This window comes from Suncus etruscus, chromosome 6, assembly GCF_024139225.1.
Source record: "Suncus etruscus isolate mSunEtr1 chromosome 6, mSunEtr1.pri.cur, whole genome shotgun sequence".
Taxonomy (NCBI): Eukaryota; Metazoa; Chordata; class Mammalia; order Eulipotyphla; family Soricidae; genus Suncus; species Suncus etruscus.
The window spans coordinates 34,063,941-34,077,302 of NC_064853.1; the positions used below are offsets into that span (position 1 = coordinate 34,063,941).

A 13,362-nucleotide genomic window follows, 5' to 3' on the forward strand; every position below is an offset into this window, starting at 1 on the left:
TTACTGTATTTACTATTGGCTCTGCTCTTGATGTACTCAGGGGACAATATAGGGTGCCAGGGACTGAACTCAAGCTGGCCACATGCAAGGCAGTGTCCTGCCCACTTGTACTATCTCTCTGGCCCCCCAGTTAGTCTTTATTGTTGCTGGGCCACACCCAGCAGTATTCCGGAGTACTCCTGGCTCTGCTCTCAAGAAATTACTAATGGGGGTGCCGGAGAGATAGCATGGAGGTAGTGCGTTTGCCTTGCTGCCGGGCGTGCCCAAAAACTAAAAACCAAAAAAAAAAAAAAAAAAAAAAAAAAAGAAATTACTACTGGGGCCAGAGAGATAGTGCAGCGGTAGGGCATTTGTCTTGCATGCGGCCGACCGAGAAGAAACCTAGTTTGATTCCCGGCATCCCATATGGTATCACAGCCTGCCAAGGGGCAATTTCTGAGTGCAGAGTCAGGAGTAACCCCAGAGCACTTCGGGGTGTGGCCCAAAAACCAATCAATGAATCAATAAAGTTTAAAAAAAAAGAAATTACTACTGGCAGACTCAGGAAATCATATGGGATACATGGGTTGACCATGTGCAAGGCAAACACCCTACCCACTGTGCGATAGCAGGAGACCCCAGCGAGCCTTTTTAAGAACCAACAGCACCACAGCTGAAATCCCCTCTCAGCATAGGTAACACCTAGTGCACTTCCAAGTCCAGCTCAGCTCACCAAACTTGTACTTGTCTGTCCTAACATGTGGGGCTAGGTTTACTGCACCTGTCCTGTGGAGAATGGCCATGACAACCTTATTAAGAACTACTAGATGGTTGTGGCATGGAGTTCACTAAGGGATAAAGGACAACCCTAAATTCCAGAAGAAATTTGTGTTCTGATTCCCTGCCAGGGCCCAAACATCAGACTTCCACCACTCTTTCCAGGAAAGTGTGAGACTTCTTGGGATCCCTCAGCAGAGAATGTAAAGTTCATTCCTGACCTGCAAGCTGCTGGGAGCTGATTTGTCACCCTCCCAGTCAAATGTCACGTGACCCTGGCCCCACATCCGCCCCATGCTGCAGGGCTGTTCACCAAGCTCTTTCTCCGGGTCCTCAGAGGATTCCAGCAACCTGCAAGGTCCCTGCTCTTTCCCAAGGCCTTCCTTCCTTCCCTTCATGCCTCTTCCCCTGCTACCCTGGCCCCTTCCTGGGAGCCTCAGCTTCCTACAGCACTTCCCCAGCCTCAGTGTCCCTTCCATGTGCATTTACAAAGCTGGAGGGGCACTCAAGCGTCATGGAGCAGTAATTCTTCTTAACTGAAAGAAAAGTCAGTGATATCTCCACACTGGCTTCTCTCCAGCTCCAGCTCTGCTTGGGTGGTTCTACAGAATTCCTGTTCTGAAGTACCAGTGCTATTTACATGGCTATTTCCATGTACTATTAGATTCACCAACTGCTTCCATGATGCTAGGGAAGGCAGTCCTGCTGCTGAGGAGGACAAGACCACGTTGTCATAGTTCTGGGATAAGATCACAGGCTTTCCAGTCTCTCCTTCTCTCTCTCTCTCTCTCTCTCTCTCTCTCTCTCTCTCTCTCTCTCCTCTTCCTCTCTCTCTCTCTCTCTCTCTCTCTCTCTCTCTCTCTCTCTCTCTCTCTCTCTCTCTCCCCCCCCCTCCCCTTTCTCTCTTCTCTTTAAAATAGCAATGCTGACATATGAAATACATAATAATCTGGGAAACTGGACCAGTTTTAAATGGTCTGAATTAACAACAGCAAGGAAACAGTTGTCCCAGTTCTGAGCACCATGACCTGTGAAAGAGTGACCCACAGACCCCACCTAATATGGCCCTCTTTCCTCCCACACCCCAGATGAACAGACAGTTCTGAGTCCTTGTTCTCCTCAGTAAGGTCTGCAGAAACACACCACCTCCATGCCTGGCCCTTCGCAACTGTTTGCACATTCCCCACATCTACCTCCACTGCTCCTCTGGGCATCAGTCCCAAGGACCAGCTGAGGACTTCCAAATCCCAGGAGTGCCTCACCAAAGTCTGCTTCCCTAAGTGGATCAGAAACTCCTTGCCCTGCAGCCCTGCTCTAAAAAAAAAGGCTATCTTCATGGGATACAAAACTGAAATTTGGGTGTATAATACAGGGCATACACTGACAAAAATGGTATTTTCCTGAAGAAAAAAAATGTCTGATAGTGCCATGCCATACAGTTCTGCCGAGTGAAAACACTGAAATCACAATGGGCAAAAAGTTTAAGTAGTTGCCGCCAACGAGCTGGCACACGGTTGCTTGCCTTGGTTCCTGCTGATCCTGGTTCAATCCCTAGCACCACACTGTCCTCCAAGCACCATCAGAGGACAATCCTGAGCACAGAGCCAGCAGTAAGCCTTGACCATAGCTGAGTTTGTCCCCAAACCCCCAAAATAAACTAACTCATGAAATAAAATCGAGACTCTAGGGCCACAGAGAGCTTGCTCAATAGGTCTCTGAGCATGGGCTTGGCATGTAGGTCTGGCTGGGTTCCATCACGAGCACCAGGTGTGGCCCCCAAACTAACATCACTTAATTAGCAAATAATTGACACTCCATAAATTTTTGATATATTACATTATTGGAGAGTAATCTTTACAAGAAAATGAAAGACACAAACATTTCAAGAGCCCTTCTAAGAACAGTAGCTTTCAAATTGACCTAACCACCTAGCATGTAATCAAATAAACTATGAAATAAACAACAAAAAGCCATCATAGCAAAACTTATTAAGGTTTATTCTGCATCTCTGCAGGCTCCTGGTATTATATATAACTGGAGCAGTTACTTCTTGAGTGTTTGCAACGGCACAGTGCTGGAAGCTTTCTGTGCCTGTTTCACTGACTCCTTAATTCTCTGCAGGATAAACGGGGCTCACAGGGCAAGATGTAGAGCACTTGTGTCGCACTTGTGGAGCCCTGGCTCTATTTCTAGCACCTCATGGTCCCTATTCCAAGCACTATGGAGAATACACACACACCCTCAGACTAACCAGAAGTAGTTCCGACCCTATCGTCCCAGTACCACCAGGAAGGGCCCTCAAACCAAAACAAAGGAACAAAGGAAACCTCCCATTCACAGAGACTGGTTGAATTGCCAAAAGCCTAAAGAACTAGACTTCCAGTTGGCCAGGGGGATGGGCCTCAGCCCTGAATGCACCTTTCCTATTCTTGCATCTGCAAGTATGATTCACAATTTGCAGCTGAAAGGACTGGAGTTAATTCACTAAATGGTGTGTGAGTCGGGAGAGAGCAAAAGGCAGGTCCTGTGATTCCAAAATCTGCACTCTGCCCTCAGTTCGCTAGGACCTACTTTGAAGAACAGCCCTACCATCCAGGGTAGTGTTTCCAAAAAAAGGCCATAGCACCCCAGGACATTGGAACAATGGAGGGGACGGGTGGGGGTAGAAATCAGGTGCAACTGGGGGTGCTTCCTGCTGGTTCACTTAAAGCAGATTGCTGGGGCAGAGAGGAGCACCAAGTGACTGTTTCTGAATTGAGAGATCTTTGGGAGGCTCTGTTAGACATGCTCAGTCTAATGAATGAGTTCAAGAACTATTCATTCTGTGCAGGGTTTAAAATACTGCCAAGAAGCCTGCACGTCCCACAACAAACAAAGGGTTTCTCTGCCCTCTTGTGGTGCATGGAGTGCACTGCATGTCAGCATTCCATTAAAGAGCACCATGAGAAGGCACTTAAAGATGAGGCACAAAACAGTATGAGGCAGCAAGGGTCAAATCAGGGCATAAATACATTAGTGATTCAAAATTGTGATTTTTATCAGTTTCCATTAATTGTAATATTCAAAAGCGCGTAAGATAGTACAGCAGGTAGAATGCTTGCCTTGTACCTGACTGATCTGAGTTTGATCCTCAACATACCATATTATCTCTGAGTGCAGAGCCAGGAGTAACCCCTGAAAATCATCAGAGTGACCCCAAAACAAAAAATAAAAAGTTCACGATAAAGGCAATACTAAAAACCCAGAGCAAACAAACCCCAAAATTCAGAAATTTGAGAATCAGTTACAGCATTCAGAACAATTGTAAAACTTTAAGATCTAAGTCCCCGTGAAACATCTGATCCTGCCTTTCACTCAGTAATATAAATAGTTGTCATTCATCTCTTCTCCTCAGCACCCAGGGGCAGATTCTCTGATTCTGGAAATGTTTCCAACCTTGCTATGAGAAGCAAACAGACCAACAATAACTGCAGCACCCAGTGCACACTTTCAAGAATACCTGAATCCTAAAAACAGAAATACTGGGCCCTGATATGGTCCCTAATGTGGGACTCTTCTTGCTCAGGGCTGGAGAGAGCTAAAGGATTAAATGCAGGCTTTGCTTGCAGTTCAAATGCTAAGTACCACAAGGATGCCTGAACACTACTGGGTGTGTCCTCAGACCCTCTATTCTTGCTCTCAAGCTGCTTACTAAGGCTATTATTTTTATCTTTATCTTTTTTTTTTTTAAGGAGGAATGGGACCACACCCATTTAGAGCTTACTCCTGGCTCTGTGCTCACAGATCCCTTCTGGCAATACTTGGTGTGTGGGGGGGGGGAACCATGTGTGGTGGTGAGGATGGAACCAACTTGGTTGGCTGAATGCTGGTGTGACTTGGCAGCAGGGTGTAGCCTTTCACAAAGTAGCCACATACAGATCCCAAAGCTGGTGATGACAGAGCAGAGGCCATAAGTAAAATAAGACAGAGAGTTGAGGCCAGAGCAGGGAAGGTGTTTGCTGATCCAGATTCGACCATGGCATCTCCGTGGTCCCCAAACCCGCCAGAAATGATTCCTGAATGTAGACTCAAAAGTAACCCTGAGCACTGCTGGGTATGACCCAAAAACAACAAAAAAGACCAGAGTGAACAGAAATTTCCTACCCATGAATACTTAACTATGAAAGGCTTTGTCAATGAAGGTTCTCTTACTACACAAATGTAGAGGGAAAAATGTACAGACCCATCCCACCGAACAAACACTTCGCTGCTGGCTTCATTTTTGCCTTCCTTTCCTCTATCTTTGGCCCCTCTTTCATTCTCTCTTTTTTGTCTGCATTATTTTATTGTGTCCTTGTTTTTTGGGTTTGGGCTGTGCTTAAGGTTTAATCCTGGCTCTATACTCAAACTCCAAAGGAACATGATGTAACAGAATCTTCCCAGGTATTCTGGTTCAAACTGAGAACTCAGAGCCTTACCCAAAAGGGGCAGGCAGATTTCCGTTTCTGCCTGAAGGCATAAAGACCACAAGTCATACCTGACATCCTTCAGCAGAAATGGCTGATTCCACACTGAACCGTATCAAACCACCAAGCCACCAAATTCTTTCAAATCTATAAATCCTGAACTACATGGCCAAGCAACACCTCAAAATATCATAGCAGTGTCTGCCCAGTACAATTACAGCAAATCTGACGGGTCACCACCAAGCTCAGTGAGCCTGAACAGTAAAATAGAAGGCTCAACTAGCATCAGCCACAGCCCATTAAATCCTTAAGACACTGACTTTAGAAATTCCATTGAGAAAAAGAACAATTATTACAAATTGGCACTAGTTGATCTAAGTTTTGATAATTGCAACTGTCTTTGTGTTATGCCAAAAAATATGAGGTAAATTTGTTTGTTCTTACAAGGGGATAAGCTGGGGCAGTGGGTGAGAAACTGAGGACACTGGTGGAGGAAGTTCATACTGGTGATGATGGATTGGTGTCTGAACATTTAATGCCTGAAACAACTTAGTATGAACAACTTGGGGCTGGAGCGATAGCACAGCAGTAGGGCATTTACCTTGCACATGGCTGACCTAGGACGAACCTAGGTTCAATCCCCAGCATCCCATATGGTCCCCTGAGCCTGCCAGGAATTATTTCTGAGGATAGAGCCAGGAATAAACCCTGAGTGCTGCCGGGTGTGGCCCAAAAACCAAAAAAGAAAGAACAACTTTGTAATTCATGATGTCATAATTAAAAGAGCCAAAACAATATGTGATCCCCTTAACACAGAATCAGGAATAAGCTTTGAGTACAGTTCAGTGTGGCCCAGAAACCAATAAATAAATAAGAAAATAAATTTAAATTTAGACATTCTAATAAAAGTGAAATTACATCTATTAATGTTTTAATTTACATTTCATTGTTGCCTAATGATGTTGAATATCTTTTAAACAGCGTTCAGCCATTTGTAGATATGCATGTTTTAGCCAGTGATACCCAGTACACTGTGAGGGTTAATGTTGGGGCCGAAGATGCAATGCTACCTGGGACCAGAACAGGTCAGGGACCACCAGGGCCCACACAGTGGTCACTCAAAGGACCATGTGGTACCCAACTTGAAGTCTTGCCCAAAGTATGCATTTTCTCCTTTAAGCTATCTCTTCCTCAAGCCTCCATTTGTGGGGGTTTTTTTTTTTTGGTTTCTATTGGGGGAATGGTGTTTTTTTTGTTTGTTTGTTTTGGGGTCACACCTAGTGATGTTGGGGAGATTAATTCTGGCTTTGGCTCAGCATTCAGAAATTGCTTCTGGCAGTGTTTGGGGGACCATATTTAATGCCTGGGATCAAACCAACATCAGTTGCATGCAAAGTAAGCACCCTGCTCACAATATTATCTTTTCAGCTCCCATTTGTACATTTTTGGTGTGACAAGTTTGATCAATTTGTGTGTGTGTGTGTGTGTGTGTGTGTGTGTGTGTGTGTGTGTGTGTGTGTGTGTGTGTGTGCGCGCGCGCGCGCACCGCACGCACTCAGATTACTCCTGGCTCTTCACTCAGAAATTGCTCCTGGGGGACAGAGCAATAGAGTGCATAGCCAGGAGTAACACCTAAGGGTCACTGGGAGTGGCCCAAAAACAAAACACAAAAAAAATTGCTCCTGGTAGGCTGGGGGAACCATATGGGACGCTAGGAATCTAACCCAGGTCTGTCCTAAATCAACTGCATACAAGGCAAATGCCCTACTGCTGTGCTATTTCTCCGGCCCCTTCATCTGATTTCTTTTTTTTTTTTTGAAGGGAGGGTCACACCTGGCATCGCTCAGGGGTTACTCCTGGCTCTACACTCAGAAATCGTTCCTGGCAGGCTCAGGGGACCATATGGAATGCCAGGATTCGAACCACTATCCTTCTGCATGCAAGGCAAATGCCCTACCTCCATGCTATCTCTCCGGCCCCAACATCTGATTCGTTTTTAGTACTGAGTTGTAAGCCCATTTTATTGGTCCAGTGCATTGTTAACATTCTTCCTAGTCTGTGGCATGCTCATTTTATTTGCTCCCTCCTCTCCTTTTGAGGTTGTTGCAATGACCAAGCAGTGTACACTTGGGGGCAGTGCTGGCTAGGGGTCCAAGCCTCACTTGTGGAGCACCAGAGGCCCAGCTCTTGTGGGCACTGAAAATCCACCTCGGCTCTGCAGTGATGACACTTGGCACAGGTGCAGCAGAGCTGGGTGCAAACTCACCTTCACACTGTCAAGGCAGATGTTCCACTACTCAGCATGCCTGGTGCCTGTTTTCATTTTCTCAATAGAACACCGAGAAGAGCAGAAGCTTTTAATTTTCGTAAGTCCAATATGGGGCTAACAATTTAATTATATATATATATATATATATATATATATATATATATATATGTACTTATATATAGTTTAATGTTTTCTGTGTCTGCCTAAAATTTTCTGCAGGTCTAATGGCAAATAGATTTTCTTTTCCTTACTCCTAGAAGTTTATGGTTTTGCTTTTAAGCTTGGGTCAATTTCTACTTCAAACTTATTTTTGTATGTGAGATAATTATTTTTTCCCTAAATCAATATCTAAATATTTCAAAAACATGACCATCAGACTGCCCTCTAAATTAAACTTATCCTTTTCTATCTCTTCAAATGAGAACAGATCAGTGTTTAAGACTTCCTTCTTTACTTTATTGAGGGGCAGGGAAACCATACCAAGAGATGTTCAAAGGTTACTACTCTTTGCAGTGCTTGAGGCACCTATAAGTGATGCCAGGCAGGGATAGAACTCAGTCAGCAGTGGCCCGAGAAATAGCACAGTGGTAGGGTGTTTGCCTTGCACGCAGCCAACCCTGGACAGACATCAGTTCAATTCACAGTATCCCATATGGTTCCCTGAGCCTGCCAGGAGCAACTTTTGAGTGCAGAGCCAGGAGTAACCTCTGAGCACAGCTGGGTGTGACCCCCCCCTAAAAAAAATTTAACAAAAACAGAACCCAGTCAGCCACATGCAAGGCAAATGCTATAACCACTGTACTATCTCTCCAGCCCCAAAATTTACTTATTTTTTGATGGAATCATTTTATTTTATTTTGTAGGGTTTGGGCCACACTCACTGTGTTCAGGGCTTACTCCTGGCTCTGTGCTCCGAACATTCATAGTGGGTTTGGGGATCATATGGAATACTGGGGATCAAACCTGGGTGGGCTGCATGCAAGGCAGCGCCTTTCCCACTGTACTATCACTCCAGCCCCATGACGAAATTATTTTAAGCTATCACTTTCCCCTAAGCAAGTTTCTTGGTACACTCAACAAAATGTAAAAGAGGTACTTGGAGAGAGAGAGTGCAGCGGGTAGTGCTTGCCTTGCAAAGAATAATAGAAATAGTATTTTAACTGTTCAGCTTGAAATATTTTCTATGTTCTATTGTGATTTCTTCTTTGTTCTGTAGGGTGAGAATTTGGTCTTACATACTCAAATATTTGAGGGATCGGCAAGCATCTTCTGTAAACACCAGATAATAGGCTTTTTAGGAGTTTAAAAGTCCCTGGATCTCCTTCCCAACTACTGAACATTGCCACTGTAGCAATAAGTATGCAGACAGTACAGCATGAGCTGATGTGGCTGGATGGGACCGGCTCCTGTGATCATTATGTAATGACCCCTTTTATCTCCCTTAAACACTTTCTCTTAAAGTATAATCTACTAAAAGACAGACATGCCAATCTGGGGGTGGTGGTAACTGTTTATATAAGATATATTATCCATCCTACTATGCTGAATTTCTTCTCTAAGTTTAAAGTCTAGGTCTCTCTCTTTTTTTTTTTTTTTTTGGTTTTTTGGGCCACACCCGGCAGTGCTCAGGGGCTACTCCTGGCTGTCTACTCAGAAATAGCTCCTGGCAGGCACGGGGGACCATATGGGACACTGGGATTCGAACCAACCACCTTTGGTCCTGGATCGGCTGCTTGCAAGACAAACACCACTGTGCTATCCCTCCAACCCCAAAGTCTAAGTCTCTTATCAGGACACAGATTATGTTTGACTGATGACTGAAAATTAATTAGTTTCAATCCATTCATACCTAAACATTTAAGTCTCCTATTATCCCCTTTTCTTTCTTTCTTTTTTTTTTTTTTTTTGGTTTGTTTGTCTGTTTTTGGTCACACCCAGCAGCACTCAGGGGTTACTACTGGCTCTATGCTCAGAAGTCGCTCCTGGCAGGCTTGGAAGACTATATGGGATGCTGGGGTTCGAACCATAGTCCTTCTGCATGCAAGGCAAATGCCTTACCTCCATGCTATCTTTCTGGCCTTTTCTAACTGTATTTTTTAATCTTGAGGTCCTTCCTAGCAGTGTTGGAGGCCTATAGTCACTCCTAAAGGTCCTGATATTTCACTGCTCAACAGACCATGTTCAGGGATATCCTCACAGTGGTGCTTGGGAACCATCAGGTGCTGAGCATCAGGCTCCCTGCTCTGGGTTCTCTTCTAGTCTGTTGTTTTGTTCTGAATTACTGTGGAGCACAGGTTGTTAGTCCTGGGCAGGGGAGACAATGCAGTAGCAGGGCCTCACAGGCAAGGAATGTGCTCTACCTGCCACTGGAAACAAAACTGAAGCCCTTGATTTTAGTTTTTATATTGTTTTCTTGCTTTGTATGGGTTTAACCAATATTTTGCTGCATCATTTACTTTCATCTATTGTTTTTTAGACATAAACCTTCTATGCCTAGTAGTCCTAAGTAATTGAACTAAGGACTATCCATTAAGCTATCAGAGTGCAGTTTGAATTCATGTCTTCACATCTCACATTTTCTATTCACCTGTCTTCACTTTTCTTTCACAGTGCCAGAACTGAACCCAGTTCAGTTCCTAACTTCATACACACAGCATAAGTGCCACTGTGCTTACATGCTCAGTCAACCTGTCTTCACTGTCCCCACATTTCTCCCTTCTCCTTTCCACAAATAACCTTTCAAAGGAAGATTCCATTACCCACTTGTACAAGTGCTGTCATGTCTTTTACTTCTTCAGCACTTCTTCAAGTGCTGAAACCTTACAATGCTGTGTTACCACTTTTGCCCTAAGCAATTTACAAGCTAGGAGGGTTTTTGTATTTGTCCATTATGTACCATTTCCAGTGACCGTTTTTCCCTCTACATCCAAGTTCCCATCTATTATCATTTCCCATGGCCTGAAGGGCTTTTGGTTTGTTGATTTCTTTGTTGTTGTTGTTTTTTAACTATACTTGAGGAATGTGCTTAACATTGGTTCACTCATGTTTGTCATATACAAAGTTACTACACCTGGCTAGAACTAGCTAGACAGACTGAGTATATCTTCACATGCAGCAGATAGGTTCAATCTCTGACACCACCATCAGGTGTGGGCCCCCCCAAAACAAAACAAAAAGCAAAAGTAGTAACTGTACCTTTACCACCACTGCAATGCCCAAGATCATCTACACTATCCCTAAGTCACCTCAGATCCACCTCCTTCCACTCCCTCTAAAGCAGAGGTCCCCAAACTTATTGGCCTGCTCCCATTTCAGAAAAATGACTCAGCAGCCCCTAAAAAACTGCCTTCTTTAAGTGAATAAAAAGTGGCTTCTGGATGTCCCCAACACTGATCCCACACCAATTGGACTGTCATGTATTCCCAGGGTTGTGGGCGGTTTTGCCCACTTGGGAAAACTGCTTGAAAACATTTCTGAAAGAGGGGCCATATGGCCTTCCCTGTGAGATCCCAGAATATTCCGACAAGCCACAGGTAAAAACTGCATTGCAGGGGAGGCACAACCCAAGACTAGGGAGGTAACTAGTAGATAGGGGGGCCCTAGGTTAGAAAGGGAAACACAGTGAGAAAAAGGGTTGAGAAAAATAGCTCTAGAAGATCTATAAAGCTACTTATTTAAAGACATACCAGATTTTTTTTTTTTTTGGTTTTTGGGCCACACCCGTTTGACGCTCAGGGGTTACTCCTGGCTATGAGCTCAGAAATCGCCCCTGGCTTGGGGAGACCATATGGGACGCCGGGGGATCGAACCGCGGTCCGCCCTACGCTAGCGCTTGTAAGGCAGACACCTTACCTCTAGCACCACCTTCCCGGCCCCAGGCATACCAGATTATTTTATATAGTTCTACAGGGCCCCAAGGTCCTGCTCTTTCCTGTTTGTTTATAGGCCCCAGTGATGCCCAGGGATCCAATGTGCTCTGGCTTATTGAACTTTCTTCCAGGCTTCTTCTCATTTTCAGTATTTTTTTTACTTCCCATGGTTCAGACTTTTGGAGATGGGGTGACATTAATTTTTGGTTTTGGTTTTGGTTTTTTTGGATTTGGGGCAACACCCAGTAACACTCAGGGGTTAACTCCTAGTTCTGTGCTCAGAAATTACTATTGGCAGGCTTCGGGGCTGCAGTGATAGCACAGCAGTAGGCATTTGCCTTGCATGCGGCTGACCCAGGACGAGCCTGGGTTTGACCCCCGGCATCTCATATGGTCACCCACGCCTGCCAGGAGCAACTTCTGAGTGCAGAGCCAGAAGTAACCCCTGAGCACCGCTGGGTATGGACCAAAAACAAACAAACAAAATTATTATTAGCAGACTTGAGGAACAATATGGGATGCCAAGGATCAAACCCAGGTCGAACATGCACAAGGCAAATGCCTTATCCACTCTGCTATCACTCAGGCCACTAGATAATAGATAACTTGTTATCTAGTGTTTTTTCTTGTCTACCTGCTGTTTTGGGGGTCACATTCAGTTGTACTTGGGGATCTTTCCTGGTAGGACTAGGGCACTCCTATATGATGCTGAGAATCAAACCAGGGTTAGCTACAAGAAAGGCAAGCACCTTAACCCTTATCCTGTCTCTCTAGCCCCCAAACTGTGTTAACATTTACTGCCTTCTGTTAGCTCTAACCCAAGGTTACATGAAATCTTCACTTCTGTTCCTATAATTTTTAGGTCTAGAATTTGCATTTGGTCCTACTTTATAGTTTACATTTCTCAGATGAGACTACTTATTGTTTGTTGTGTATGTAAACATTTTTATGAGATTATTATGTTATTAACCCTACCCTGATGGTGATTGTGCCCTACCCTAGGGTGTGACTGGCATTCTGCTCCCACCCTAGGGTGGTACCTGATTCTGGGGTATAAAAGCAAGGGTCTGTGGAAGGTGAGGGGCTTATTTCCTGGGACCCATTCTTAGGCCTTTTGGCTTCGGCCTCTTGACGGAATAAAGAGCTGTTTTCTTCAGAAGCCTGTTGGCTTTCTTCCCGCCACATCAGAATCACCGGCTGAACAGGGTAAACAGATGCGCGTGGTCTGAGCTGGAGGAGAAAGGCCTCATCCTCCATCCCTCCATCAGTCAACCTCATCAGGGGCTGATTTGCAACAATTGTTCAATGTATTTTCCCTTATTTTCCTAACTACTTTGCATTCTAAGTCCAACATCTAGGCTATCTTACCCACCACATACAGGCTTTTTTCTTATGGATACAGGTCACATTTTCCTTTATATGCCTAGCTAGTGTTCAGCCAATGTTACTTAACACTGGACACGATAGTATTAAATGTAGAATCTACAAATATTGTTAAATTCTTCTAACGAGTACAAGTAATATCACACGCACATGCACATACACACACATGTGCACGCACACACATGCCCCAGCAAATATGAGGCTAAACCATTCTTATTCTTAGCGCCCATAGTCTGAGCACTGAACATAGAAATAGCCACTTTCTCCATGCTCTGCTGTCACAGGTATGACCAGGCAGTCACATCTGTGACATCAAATTTGGCACCTGCAGTGCCCCCTGATTAGTATTTTAATCAGTGGTTCAATAACTGATCATCAAGATGAAAAGTGTGATCTCAGGTATAGTCAGAGTGAATCTGAGGTAAGTCTATGATTTTTTTTTTTCATTCTTGAACCTGTTGGGTTCCAACTTTCAAAATTTGTCTAGTTTGAGCCTGGTTGTAGCCCTATAGGGGCAAATTAAGGGTACATCTAACTGGAATGAGATCATCACTCCTAAGTATGGCCTTTCTTATAGCTCTGCTAGATGTTAAAAATGCTTTAACATGCCATGACTCTTACAGGGCTAAAATTTTCGAGT

The 13,362-nt window shown here is 44.4% G+C and overlaps 1 protein-coding gene and 1 non-coding gene across 3 annotated transcripts in view; both read right to left on the reverse strand.

Annotated features, from left to right (window-relative positions):
- ST3GAL3 (ST3 beta-galactoside alpha-2,3-sialyltransferase 3) overlaps window positions 1-13,362 on the reverse strand; it is a 246,338-nt gene that overhangs the window by 189,707 nt on the left and 43,269 nt on the right. The window lies entirely within an intron of this gene.
- LOC126012670 (small nucleolar RNA SNORA17) lies at window positions 12,916-13,045 on the reverse strand. The gene has a single exon (XR_007497099.1). It is a non-coding gene; the product is annotated as a small nucleolar RNA SNORA17 (small nucleolar RNA).